The 12,549-nt window shown below is 44.7% G+C and overlaps 1 protein-coding gene and 1 long non-coding RNA gene across 5 annotated transcripts in view; one reads left to right on the top strand and one right to left on the bottom strand.

The window, feature by feature from the left end:
• Positions 1 to 12,549, top strand: part of Frmd4b (FERM domain containing 4B) — a 330,791-nt gene that overhangs the window by 85,956 nt on the left and 232,286 nt on the right. For both annotated transcript variants that reach the window (NM_145148.2, XM_030255350.1), the window contains exon 2: positions 2,851 to 2,972. The gene's annotated coding sequence lies outside the window, so the exon portion shown is untranslated. The remainder of the gene's footprint in view (positions 1 to 2,850; positions 2,973 to 12,549) is intronic.
• Gm46970 overlaps positions 1 to 12,549 on the bottom strand; it is a 45,063-nt gene that overhangs the window by 9,376 nt on the left and 23,138 nt on the right. For all 3 annotated transcript variants that reach the window (XR_003956336.1, XR_003956335.1, XR_003956337.1), the window contains one exon: positions 31 to 200. This is a non-coding gene — a long non-coding RNA (predicted gene, 46970). The remainder of the gene's footprint in view (positions 1 to 30; positions 201 to 12,549) is intronic.

The raw sequence follows: 12,549 nt of genomic DNA, 5'->3' as shown, positions 1-12,549 counted from the left end.
GTTATTTTCATGTCACTGTGGCCAACATACCTGAAAGAACAACTTGAATCAGGACAGACTTAGTGCTGATCCCTGGTTCGAGAGGGTTCGCCCCATGGTTACTTGGCTCTGTCCACTCGGACAGAATTCTGTAACAGGAGAGGTTCTCGCTCATGATGGCCAAGAGGCAGAGAACGGAGGGTACTGAGGGCCGGGAATAGCTGTCAAAGTTAAAACATCAGTGAGTATTCCCTCCAGCCAGATCCCAGCTCCCAAAATTTACAGTTTCCTACAAGTGGGGACCAAGTGTTCAAAGCAGGAGCCTGTTGAAACCACAGCGATGCTCTAAGTCCATTTCTTCTCTCTCCTATTTTGCTCAGTATAAATGAGCTGCTTCTATTCCTGGGCTCTGGGGTTTCTAAGCAGATGCCTATTTCTGTGGCTTAGTGGAGCTGAGTGGCTTGTCACAGACAGGAAGTTGGTGTGTGTGTGTGTGTGTGTGTGTGTGTGTGTGTGTGTATGGGTGTGTGTGTATACAGGAAGGGAGTCATAGGATCTGAGAACTTATTAGCTGTGTGCAACCTCGGGCAGGCTATCTTGTTTTCCTGGCTCAGTTTTCTCGTTTTCACGGTACACTGATGTATGTGTTATTTTCAGAGTTGCTGGAAGCATTAGTGTCACCGACGGGGACAGGCATACTATATTGGATGGCTTATGGTTGGTCTTCAATCAATAGTAGCTATTCTAGGTAATCAGGAAGTGTCTGTTTATTTCTCCCTTTCTGCTCCTGTGTTCTGAGTTTATATAAGCTGTGTTATGTTTGCCTACCTAAGAGGTTTAACTAATTCCCTATGTTTGGTGTATGCAATATGGCTTATGTCAGCACTACAAGGCTTGGCTGTTCAAGGGGCTTTTGTTGCCTGGTAGATACATGAAAAGGTGTGGCACAAGATGTAATGAAATAGGAGGTGTGTACATCTTTTGAAGATGACTATGTAACCTTTTGCACGATCCTTCTCTTGATGGCCCTCATTTATTTTATCTGCAAAGTGGAGCTTTAGTCTAGAATACATCTCTAGCATACATTTTTCTGAAACCAATGGTTTACCCCAAAATCACGAGGGCCAAGAGAATGGACCAAGTCCTCATTCTCATTTTTGTATTGCACAAATCCTCCTCCCATGACCACCCTCCCCAAACACCAGTTCTCACAGTTTAAATCAAATCCTATTGGCTTTGCTTCTTTGCTGAGACAAGGTTTCATATAGAGTCAGACTAGCCTAGAACTTGCAACATAGCCTAGGCTGTCCGTGAGCTCCTGGCAATCCCCCTGCCTCATCTTTCTGAGTACTGGGATTGCAAGTTGGAACCACCATGGCCAGCTTTTGGCACTTTGATGTTTATTTAAAAACAGCTTACATAAAAGGAGCTTCTATCAGCTTTTGGGAGATTAAAGTAAATGAACTTGTTTCCTGAAACCACTTGGGATTTTCTTCTAAAAGGTTTCTGGAAAATATTGCACGGAACTTCCAATCTGCACTATATTTTATTTGTAACTGATTTCCTAAAATATCGAGTTTCTGTCATGGTTTGGGTATGAAGTGTCTCCCAGATGGCTCAGGTGTTAAAGCGCCCCAATGATGGACTCTGGCTTATCAATGGATCAGTACATTAGTGAATGATGCAAAAATGTGTTGTTCTTACTGGAAGGTGGGACAGATATTTGAAGTCGGGGCCAAGCTGGAAAGTCATGAGGGTGGGTCCTTAACAGCCTTGTCCCTGCCCCCTCTCCCCTTCACTCCCTCTGTCCTCCCTGTGACAGCAGCCCCCTGTTCCACATGTTCTTACCACCATGATATTTTATTCTACTTCATAGTAATGGAGGAAGCCAGCCAGGGGGTACACCTCTAAAACCATAAATGAGAGAACGATTTCGTATCTTTGTCATTGCATGAGAAACTGACTGGCATGGTTTCTGCATGGGAAGACTGACTTATTCTGTGGCGTCTATGAGCAGCGCAGGGCAAAGGTGCTTGTAGGGATTCGAGTTGAGTTCCTTCTGCCTTCTGCACCAACTGGACTTTCAGGCCTGCATGGGGGGGGGGGTGACGGGCTATAGAGGAGCAAGTGGGTGGGAAGCTGCCAAGGGGAGGGTGTGACAGGAGCCTCATTCATCCACACAATGAAACAATGAAAGGCACATCTGCTATGTCTGCCCTCCTAGTCCAGAGTTTACCCTCTGCTGTGTGAAGCAGTTTGGCCAAACAATTGGCAAGGGGGAGGCGTGCTTACTGAATGAAGCAGAGCCTCCAGGGAAAAGCCGTGTCTTTTATAGGGAGTATGATAGATACGTCCAAATGCTCTCAAGGCACAATGCCCACGCTAACGGTTAGTTCATCAGCACCCACAGCCAGCTTCATCCTTACCATACAGTCAATATCTATTCAAAGCCCAGACTCAAAGCTGCCACGATGCTTTCTATAATCCTGAGATTCGAGTCTAAGATGCTATCATCCCACGTTCTCGCTCCTACCCCAACAGCCCTGATGGTATTGTAGGTAACTTGCTGCACTTCAGAATCTCCCCCTACAGAGCCCAGCCTGACGCCAGATGTCCAGGGGTCATATGATGATTCCTGAAAGGTCAAGTCAGCGTTTGCCTCTTCGGTTGTTAAGGAGAACAGTCCACTGTCATTGGTGTTTTGAGAGAGCTCTTGCTCTAAATATCTAATTGTCTGAATCTCGAAACCTGTGATTAATCTGTAGCCAGCCAGGGGAAAATTAGAAATAAACTGGAATTGTCAGTGACTTGAGGCTGACGGTCCTTCTAACCGCTGCCGAAGTGACCGAGCCTCTTTTCTCTGTGTTCCAGGCTTAGAGAAGAAACCCAGGAGAAATAATGTGGGGAAGCAAAAGATGACATTGGCACAGGCCGGACCAAGCATCCTTCCTGTGAGAACAGACTGAGGGCGAGAGAGAAGCCATTCGGCAAAGGTAAGCACCCAGTTCTGTGACTACCAAAACCTCGCATGAGCCGTGAGCCCACTCTGAGGTGTCCACGGGGAGGGAGTAGAAAGCACGTTACCACGACCTTCCAACCATCTGCATTGCCGCTGATGAAGATGAAAGAACACACTTATTCTTCCACGTTGAAATAAAAGTGAAATGGCCCAAAGGTGACAGGATACTTCCATTCTATAGGGGTTCTCTTCCTAAAGAAAAATAAATAAATAAACTAAAAAGAAAAGAAAAAGGAAAAAGATTTAAAAGTAGCACCTGTTCTGTGCTTTAGATGAGTTGCCTATGTGTTGCTCAAATTTTGTACAAGCATTCTACTTGTGAATTTCTTTTCTTTAAAAAAAAAATCTTTGTGTATATATAGGGAGTTTTGCCTGTATGCATGTCTGCGCACCTAGTGCATACCTGGTGCCCACAGAGGCCAGAAGAGAACTTGAGAGTCCTTGGGACTGGAGTTCCCTGGGATAGTTGTGAACTACCATGTGGGTGCTGGAAGTCAAACCCAGGTCTCCCGGAAGGGCAAGTGGTAGTGTGTGGCATGGGCATCTCTCTAGCCCCAATTTATTTATTTATTTATTTATTTATTTATTTATTCATTCATTCATTCATTCATTCATTCATTTCACAGTTGCCCCAATTTATCTATCTATCTATCTATCTATCCATCTATCTAATTCACAGTTAAACATGTAACTAGCTTAGGCCTAATGAACAGGCGAACAAAGTTAATGATTGAGATTTAGTGATTTTGTTTGTTCTTTGACAATTTCATAGGTGTGTACAATGTAGCTTGATCATATCAGACCCTTTCCCTTCTTTCTCTTTTTTTAAATCTGATCTCCCCAACACTGCCCCTTTCAACACTAATGTCCTCTTGTTCTTTTTAAATAACTCGCTGAGTCCAACTACTGCCGTCCATATGTGCACAGGCGTGGGGCCATCCACCAGTGCCCTGGTTCTGAGCCTTCCGAATGCTTTAATACAGTGCTTCATGGCACGGTGACCTTCAAACATAAAATTTTGGTGGCAACTTCATAACTACAATGCTGCTAGTCTTATGAATTGTAATGTAAATATCTCTGTTTTCTGATGGTCTTTGGCGACCCCTCAAAGCAGTCATGAGCCACAGATTGAGAACTGCCTCACTAAGAGACAGTCAACCTTCCAGAGGCTACGCCCCTGAAGGAAATGGACTCTTCCTTCCCCGGCAGCCAGCACCTGCAGGAAGCTCCTCGTCTAGGACTGGGTATCAGGAGCCTGTCCTCACTTCATGCCTGGAATTTTGACTGGCTTGTAACCCTGACTCATAGTCTTTCTGTCCCCTTTTCCACCATTCTTCCCCTTTGCCTTGGGGAAGGGGTAGCCTTGGGGTAGGGTAAGATTAATAGAAACAGACTATTCGGGGCTTGAACCCTGAACAACCACTTAATTCTCAGCTCTCTGACCAGCTGTGGATGGGATATCGCAGGGAAGTCTAAATGCCCACTGGGTTTGATATCCAAACTCTTCTCACAGAATCGATATTAAGGACTGTGGGTAGCTCCATATCAGGAGTCACTGGGAGAAAGGCAGAGCTGGTCTTCAGGAGGGAAGTGGCTCTGTAGCTGCCAACCACCTGGCCACTGTGCTTCACTAACCCTGACTCGGAAGCAGGAAGCAGGAAGCAGGAAGCATCGTAGGCTACGTGAACCCTTCATTCAGGTGTTCCTACTTCTAGGCTTTATCTGGAGAACTAGAAGGAAGGCCCGGAAGGAATTCGGCTTTCAGCAGCACAGCTTCTAACCTGAGGCCGACAAGCACTTTGTTTCAAGCTGGAAGAAGAGTCTTTAACATTTCATTTAATTTGATTACTAATTAACATAGTTTTAAAATTTAGCGTTCTCCTTAACTACAGTCATGATGGCAAACAACGGAAGGCTGCTTACCAAAAACCACAGGTTTGCAGCGGCTTTGGCAGGGAGCTTGGTAGAGGAAAGCTACATCTCCCTGAAGTCTCCGTACTGAAGGGAAAGCAGGAATGCACAGGCTTTCCTTCCTCCAAGGATCTGTATGTTACATAGTGGGAAGAGAGCTTAAGAAAGAGCAATCGTAGCTATGTTCAAGCAAACTGGAGTGTTAAAGGGAATTTAAATTACTTTAATTGCAAGAACTTTCAGACATTTAGAAAACGTGGGTGAATTGCCAAAAAAAGAGGATAGAATGTATACATATTACATAATGTAAACTTTTTCTTAGTTATTTTATCCCTAGACCCTTCTTTCATGAAATCCTGAGTCGGGTTAGCCACACTTTCTAACAGGCTTTTTGAAGACTTTTAAATAGGAATTCTCTAGGTCCACCACTAGGGGTCAGTCGTGCCGCACCCAGCGCTACCCTGGTCCTTTCCTATCCTGACCAAACATTCACCAAGTGCCCTCTACACACCTGAGGCTGGCTGGTGTTTTCAAGTATACATTACTAACGTTCAAGGAATGCATAAAAAGAGGTTTAGGAGCCCTCGAAACCGCCTCACTTTCAGACCCACCCCCAACCCCGGCCTTGAATCTGAACCCTGAGGGGTTCTCAGCCATATTTCTCCTAGGGACAAGGCCTTTCTGTCATTGCAGGCTCCAGGAGCACCTCGTGGACCTCACAGGTGGCCACTGAGGAGAAATTCCTCAGACACGGCTAGAACTGCACTACCTTCTCTGGTTTGAGCTTCTGCTTGCCTGTCAGGCCTGGTTGGCCACTCTGAGGAAACTTCTGAGAACCATGGTCAGAGTCCCAGGCCTGACTAGAACTGATATGCCTAAAGTGAGGCAGCCACCCTCCCTTTCCATGCCAGGACAGACATCATCAATCTCCCACAGCATCCCTTGGTCACAGAACTCAAAATGGTCTCAGGATCCCTTCCTGATTCAGGCAGACATTACTAATCAAAAGGCTATTAGTTAACATGACTGGGAAATTTCGCCTTGAAGGTTATCATGTAAGTTTCTTCCATGTTTTGAACCTTCTCTGGTGATTTGATTTAATTTCTCTAACCTTCTACGGGGACCACACATGCATGAGCAGAGAGAGAGAGAGAGAGAGAGAGAGAACATGGGTCATATATGGTGGCACTGACAAGTAAACCCACCCCTGGGGAGCCTGAGGTGGGAGGCCCTGGAATTCAAGGACATGTCTCAAGAAACTGGTGTTTTGTTTTTTTCTGACCCGCAGTAAAATGTATGTCTCGATAGCCCCAGCTATTTTTACTACAGCTTCCCCATGATGCCCGACTCAGGTACCACACATAATTGAAACAGGGCTGCTGCTGCATCCCTGGTCACAGGTCCAAACCTGGGTCACCCTGTGGCTTACCTTCTGGATTCCTGATACTGTCATATGACACATATCTCATTTTAATTATCAAGTCCATGGTACTAGCAGATTCTGTGAATGAAGTGCTGAAAAAACCGTGTGTGTGTGTGTGTGTGTGTGTGTGTGTGTGTGTGTGTGTGTGTGGTGTGCTTCCAGCAAAATCTATGTCAGGTATGAGAAGCAGCTGCGATGGTGGACTTTTAGCCTCTCTAGCATCTGACAGCCCTGTTTCTATTGAATGCTGAGCACATCCTTAGTATTTCAGAATCAGAGGCACGATGGCACAGTTACTAGACATGGCTTCTGAGGTGAAGTGGGGCCCCGCTTCTTGCCTTAATTGGAATTAGAGTCTCTGGTGACTTACTCTTAACACCCATCTCCTATGGCTCATTTGTGTGGCCACTGCTGCCACTGCAAAGATTGTGTGGGGCTGGGAATTTGATAGTATAATTACCAGACATTTATAGTACCCGTAGGTGCTACAGTGAAAGATGAAGACAAAGGCAGCCATGTACACTCGAGTCCCAAGAATTCAGCTGTGAGATCTGACAGCTCGGCCCCAGGACCAGAATTTAATTTACAAATGGAGCATTAAGGAGTGAACTTTCCCCCCATGGCCAGTGCGCTGAGCTGGGGGCAGAGCATGCTTCCAGAACTGGCTTCAGGACATGGTCACCCGTCACTTAGGACGATGAGGAAATAATGAGCGGCCACGTTCCACCTCGCTGTTCATTCTCTAGAAGATTCCCTGTGAAATTCCACCCCATCCACATCCTTACGACAGCTGAAGAGATTGGTCTTTGTCAAGGAGCTTGTCAGAAGTGCTTGTGGGGCGAGGGGGATTTCTAGTGTCAGGAGGAGGGGACACGGCACATTGGATATTGGGAAGAAAGCATGATGCAAATATTACAATGAGCGATGAAACTTGCCGGTGAGAGAGCTCTGTGAAGGCTGAGAAGTAGTGGGTGTCTTAAGGAGCAATAACACACCTCCCTCTCCCGGAATGCCTAAGGCCATCTTCCACATCAAAGATGGGAGTTAGGAGGTCCAAAGGGAAGGATAAAAAAGCCGTTGCTTTCCAAGCCCCTCACTGAGAGATAAAGTCAGCACAATTTGTGGTTCAGGATTATACACACATTCTTTCAGCTTTACCTCAAGACAGCAGCTTCGGAAATTAACTCAGGGTTCCTCAGCAAATCTTAGATGTGCCTTTTCCAGTTGAAGGAAGCCACTTCAACTCCAACTAGGAACATTCACATGGGGACTCAAGGTAATTGACAGATATATCGGTTCTTGTGTCTTCCTGGGATCATTTGATTTATGACGGGGGTGGGGGAGTACCTCATTTGTTCAGTGTTCGTTTTTTATTAGCAGTGAAATCAAGGAGTTTCTCCTTACATATAGTTTCTTTTTTGTATATCTTATGAAAATCACCCGTTCCCATCCCTAGCATAACTAAGAAAGAAAAAAATTAATCTGGAGTTGACAAACTGAAGGGCAAGAAAACGTATCTTCATTATCCAAGCCAGGTAGTTAAGTACAGGCTGAGTGTTCCTTATCTGAACGGCTTGAGGACAGTGCAGTTTGGATTTTAGATTTATTTCTTTAGTTTTGGGAAAGCTGCATGTATCTAATGAACTCTTTGCACAAAGATCCAAATCTAAACATAGGTTCCCTTGATGTTTCCCATGCAGTTCGTTACATGCAGTATACACAAGCCTGGGGTGATTTTATACAGTATTTTAAATAACTCTGTATGTGAGACAGTTTTGTGGCGTGGAATTTTCCACAGCTGATGCTCAAACGATCTCATGTTTTGAAGGATTTTGCGTTCGATGTTTTTGGAGACATTCAACCTGCAATCCCAAATAGTTGGGCAGCATGAATGCTTGGCTTCTGCCTGCTGTGCTTAGTTGGTGTTGTGACTGAGTCACACTCCCTCCTTGATCCCCTGCCTCTTTCCCCTGGCCCCATTGGCAGTTGCTAAAGCCTGCAGGCGTCTTTGCAGTCCGTGCAGATTCTCACGTAAACGGCAGGTGGCGCGGTTGAGCAACGCTTGATGCTCCCAGTAGCGATTCCCAGCCTTAGAGCACAGCTCAGCTTGCAACAATTTCAAGATAAGGATCTGTAGTTCCTCCGCCAGTGTCCGCAGCAAAGGAACCTTATCTAGTCTGTATCTCACACTCAGCAAAAACACTACCTTCAGCTGGGAAAGGCTTTTTTTCCCGTGGTTGCACATTTTCTTTATTACCTGTCACAATGGAATAAGTTACCAACGACTTTCTTTCCCGATCCATCAGTTCTCCCAGGGAAAGCAAATCCCTTTCAGCAAAGTGGCAAAGCTGAAGCATCCCTCCTCTGAAAAAAACAAAAAACAAAAAACAAAACAAAAACAAAAAAACAAAAGGCAAAAAACAAAACAAAAAAAACCTATTTAAATTATATTGAAGTAAAGTTATTAAATGTTAAACATGCCTGTGATATAAACACTCTGGCTGATTTCTACAATGAATATTTCCATGTGATTGATATTTAGTGCCATAAAAAGGGTCTCCAATGGTGCTTACTTTATTAAGATAAAATGTGAGTCCTGCGGTCGGATCTTGTGGCTACTGTATTGCTGAGCTGCCAGGAGGATAAGCAAGGTTTTGCACTTAAGTACCTGATGTGTGTTATAAACAGATCTGGGCTTCCTGGGGGTGGTGCGGCCAGGGAAACTAGCGTTTGATACCCCCATTAGTAACTAAAGGGGTTGCTGGACTTAAGTTGGAGATTGTGACAATGAAAGATGTAATTCTCTCTAACCTATCTATATTCTGTTCTTGGATACTCTTCAAGGGTCCTTTGAGAGTTGTGGGTGTGTGGCTAAAATCTCATGGTCTCTGAGCTAGGGTGGGGACAAGGTGGACCCCAAGCGACATGGGGACATCTCTGAGGTGCTATTCAGTTTTAACTATGGTGATGGGCGTGCGAATGCCTACACATGTCAAAACCTTACAATCTGTCCATTTGAAAGGGTAAATGTAAATTAAGCATTAATATAAGAAGGAAAGAAAGAAAAGGAAGGAAGGAAGGAAGGAAGGAAGGAAGGAAGGAAGGAAGGAAGGAAGGAGAATGAGAAGATAGTGGGTGGAATGTTGCTACCAATGGAAGCAGCCGCTGTTGCAGTCCCTCCTATGTTAAGGCACTTACAGAGGCTTCGTGTGGCAACGGAGGTTAAGGGGGAAGACTCTGTGTTCCAGTTCCGGCTCCAAAGCCTGTTTGCTGTGTGACCTGGAGCAAGTTCACAGATATCTCTGTGCCATCCTTTACTAGAAAACCGCACAGGGCAGTGACTGTGTTTACCCCAAATGAGTGAGGATTAAATGGATTCACGTTAAAGTGCTTAGGATAATGAAAAATAAAGAAGGTCGGGCACATAGTAAATGTTGTCAAGTGCTGTCATCTTTAAAAAATACTTGGGAGGGAGCCAAGGCTGTGATAAAGAGCGACAAAGTGGAGATTGCTTTCTGTAATCAATGAAAGATGGCACCTGGCCAGGAGGAGCTAATTAGGAAAAGAAGGGGACGGTTAAGAAAGGGATGAGTGTTCGAGTGTGTGTCCCAAAGACACACCGACTTCCTAGTTAGCATTTTGCTAAATGAACTTGACTTTTTTTTTTTTTTTTTTGGCTCTGGCCGGGCCTTGGCTCTCAGCTGCATCATCTCCCAACATCCTTTTCCGTTTCCAGATAACTTCCCCTGCTGGACCACCCCACAGGACGAATTTCCAGAAGATAGCACCAGTACATTATGCAGTGTTTGCAACTGAAAATCATACTCTGTAGCTAAACAAAGGTCTCCAGGCAAACCCTGGGTGGTCTGTGCCGTGGATATTTACATTTCACTGGGGCTTAGTGCCACTCAGATGCTCTCCCATCTGTCTTAACCATTTGGAGCAAGGGGGAAAAATGCTCGTCCGATCAGTCTCCATTGGGGTCCTGCTACTGTTAGGCCAAGGTGCGTCCCTCTTTGGATAACAGTTTGTGAATTCACAAGTAAATTAACTCTAAGTGAAGTTTTGTTTTAATAGTTCTCTATGCTATATTCTAGTCAACAGCCCTTCTATGTGGGAAATCGGAACCATGGAATTACAGAAACATAACATCATGAAATAATCCAACATTTAACCTAGTTTTAGCCTGTCTCAATAAACCTAAAATGCAATTTACAAGACAGAGGGGGGAGGGAACAGTTTGTCTAGTGAATCTTTTTAAAATGTCATTAAAGTCTCATTATTTGAGATAGTTTTTGTTTTGTTTGGTTTGGTTGGTTGGGCTTGGATTTTCACACAAATTTTTCCTTCATAGCCCCGAGTCACCTTTATCAACACACCCATCTCCCTGTCTCTTACTGTGGCCTGCCTCCTTTTTTTCTCTCTAGGACATCATGGCCTTCTACTTAGACACTGTTCTAAAACAAAACCATAACCCAGAAGACTCATAATGAACAGAAATTTATGTCCCACAGTTTGGAGGCAGAAAGGTCAAGGTCAAGGCACCAGGTGATTGTGTGTCTGGCAAGGTCTTATAGGTACGAATGGTGTCATCTAGTGCTGCCCTCTACTGGTAGTTGCTTTTATAACACATTACATTCATGAGGAGGGGTCTGTCTTTGGGACCTAACTAGTGATTGGGTTTCAATACGGGTGTTTTAAGGGGTGAGGGACACAAATACTCACACACAGCCAACTCTGCAGATCTCCACTCTGGGGATTCCTTTTAAACACCAGCAAAATCACCAACCAGAGTGTATAAATCACACTCGGACTAGAGGTAACGCCCAGGCTTTGACATCCAGACATGATGCTGAGGTCCACAAATGTGTTAGCTGCATAGCTATCTATCCTATGGGGTCCTTAGGCCGCAGGCCATGAGACAGACACAACATCATAAAAGCTGAAGCTAGAAACAGTGAGTTCCCTGTCACACCTCAGCAAGAAACATGTGTGTTGGAAGACCCACGTTTTCTTGTCTTAAGCCACAGAACGATCAGACAACAGCCTCAAGTGTTGATTTTAGAGTTACAAATGCATTTGAGAGAGTGGACAGATTTCTAAATTTGGAGTCTGTGAATGCCGAGGACTGCCTGTGCTGACGAAAGTCCTTCCCTCCAATGCTGATCAGTGTTGGCTAAGTGTAGGACTCACACGGGGAATTAGCCAGGGTATTAAATTGGTGTGCCCAGACTCCACCACTCCCCCATCTGCAGCCCACTGTGGTCATCAGAATGTTTCCAGGACAACGTAGTGGTCAGCAGGCCACAGGCCTACCTGTGGGCCCAGCATACAGCTGCCTGTTTGAGGATTATGGTAGGATGAGACAGGCTCGTTCATTTTTAAGTGGAGGCAGCTATTCCTTTGACCTATGAGGACCATATAACATTCACAGTTTGGTTCCTGATAAAATTTTGCTGAAGCGAAGTCGGGCCTGTGTGATTTTTGTGCTGTCAGCTGCTGCCTTTGTGAGGTGAGATGAGTAGACGGAACTTTTGCTCCCACAAAGTTGACTAAATTCATCATCTAGTGTGTGAGCGCTTCGGGTTAATGATCAATTTCCTGCAGCTGTGTTCCTAAAGGTTAAGTCTGTTTCGTTTTGTCTTGACTTTGACCATTACCCTGGAGCCCATTTAGACCAGGGCCATCGGGAGAGCTTGCCGTGACTATGCCTTGTCCTGCCCTGCTTTCCCTAGTATGCCAGCCCATGGTATGGGTGACCACTGAGTTCCTGAGACGTGCGGGTGGGACTGAGCCATTAATGTTTGCTCATATTTAATTAAATAGAAGTATCCACACGTGACACCTGGCTACCCGTGTAGATTCAAGATTACAAACTGCCTGAAGGCTGAGCTTGTCGCCATCATTGAAAGATAAGGAGCTATTGTTGTAAAGGTCAGAACTTTGGATTCTTGTGGAAAATTCGAACATGTAGAGAGAGCGTGTTCTGAGAGGGTAAGCTGTGTTTTCTGGCTACTCCTGTGCCTAGCTATTGTGTGTGTGTGTAAGTATATATGTATATTATACACACACACATATATATGTGTATATATGTGTGTGTGTATATATATGTATGTATATATATGTGTCTGTGTATATATATATATATATATATATATATATATATATATATATATATATCCTGCTTCATCATCGTCATCATCACCCTGTATCTCAA

This window comes from Mus musculus, chromosome 6 (genome assembly GCF_000001635.26).
Source record: "Mus musculus strain C57BL/6J chromosome 6, GRCm38.p6 C57BL/6J".
NCBI classification, from domain to species: domain Eukaryota; kingdom Metazoa; phylum Chordata; class Mammalia; order Rodentia; family Muridae; genus Mus; species Mus musculus.
The sequence above is the reverse complement of the archived record's forward strand: the minus strand, read 5'-3'. Positions and strand labels throughout refer to the sequence as shown.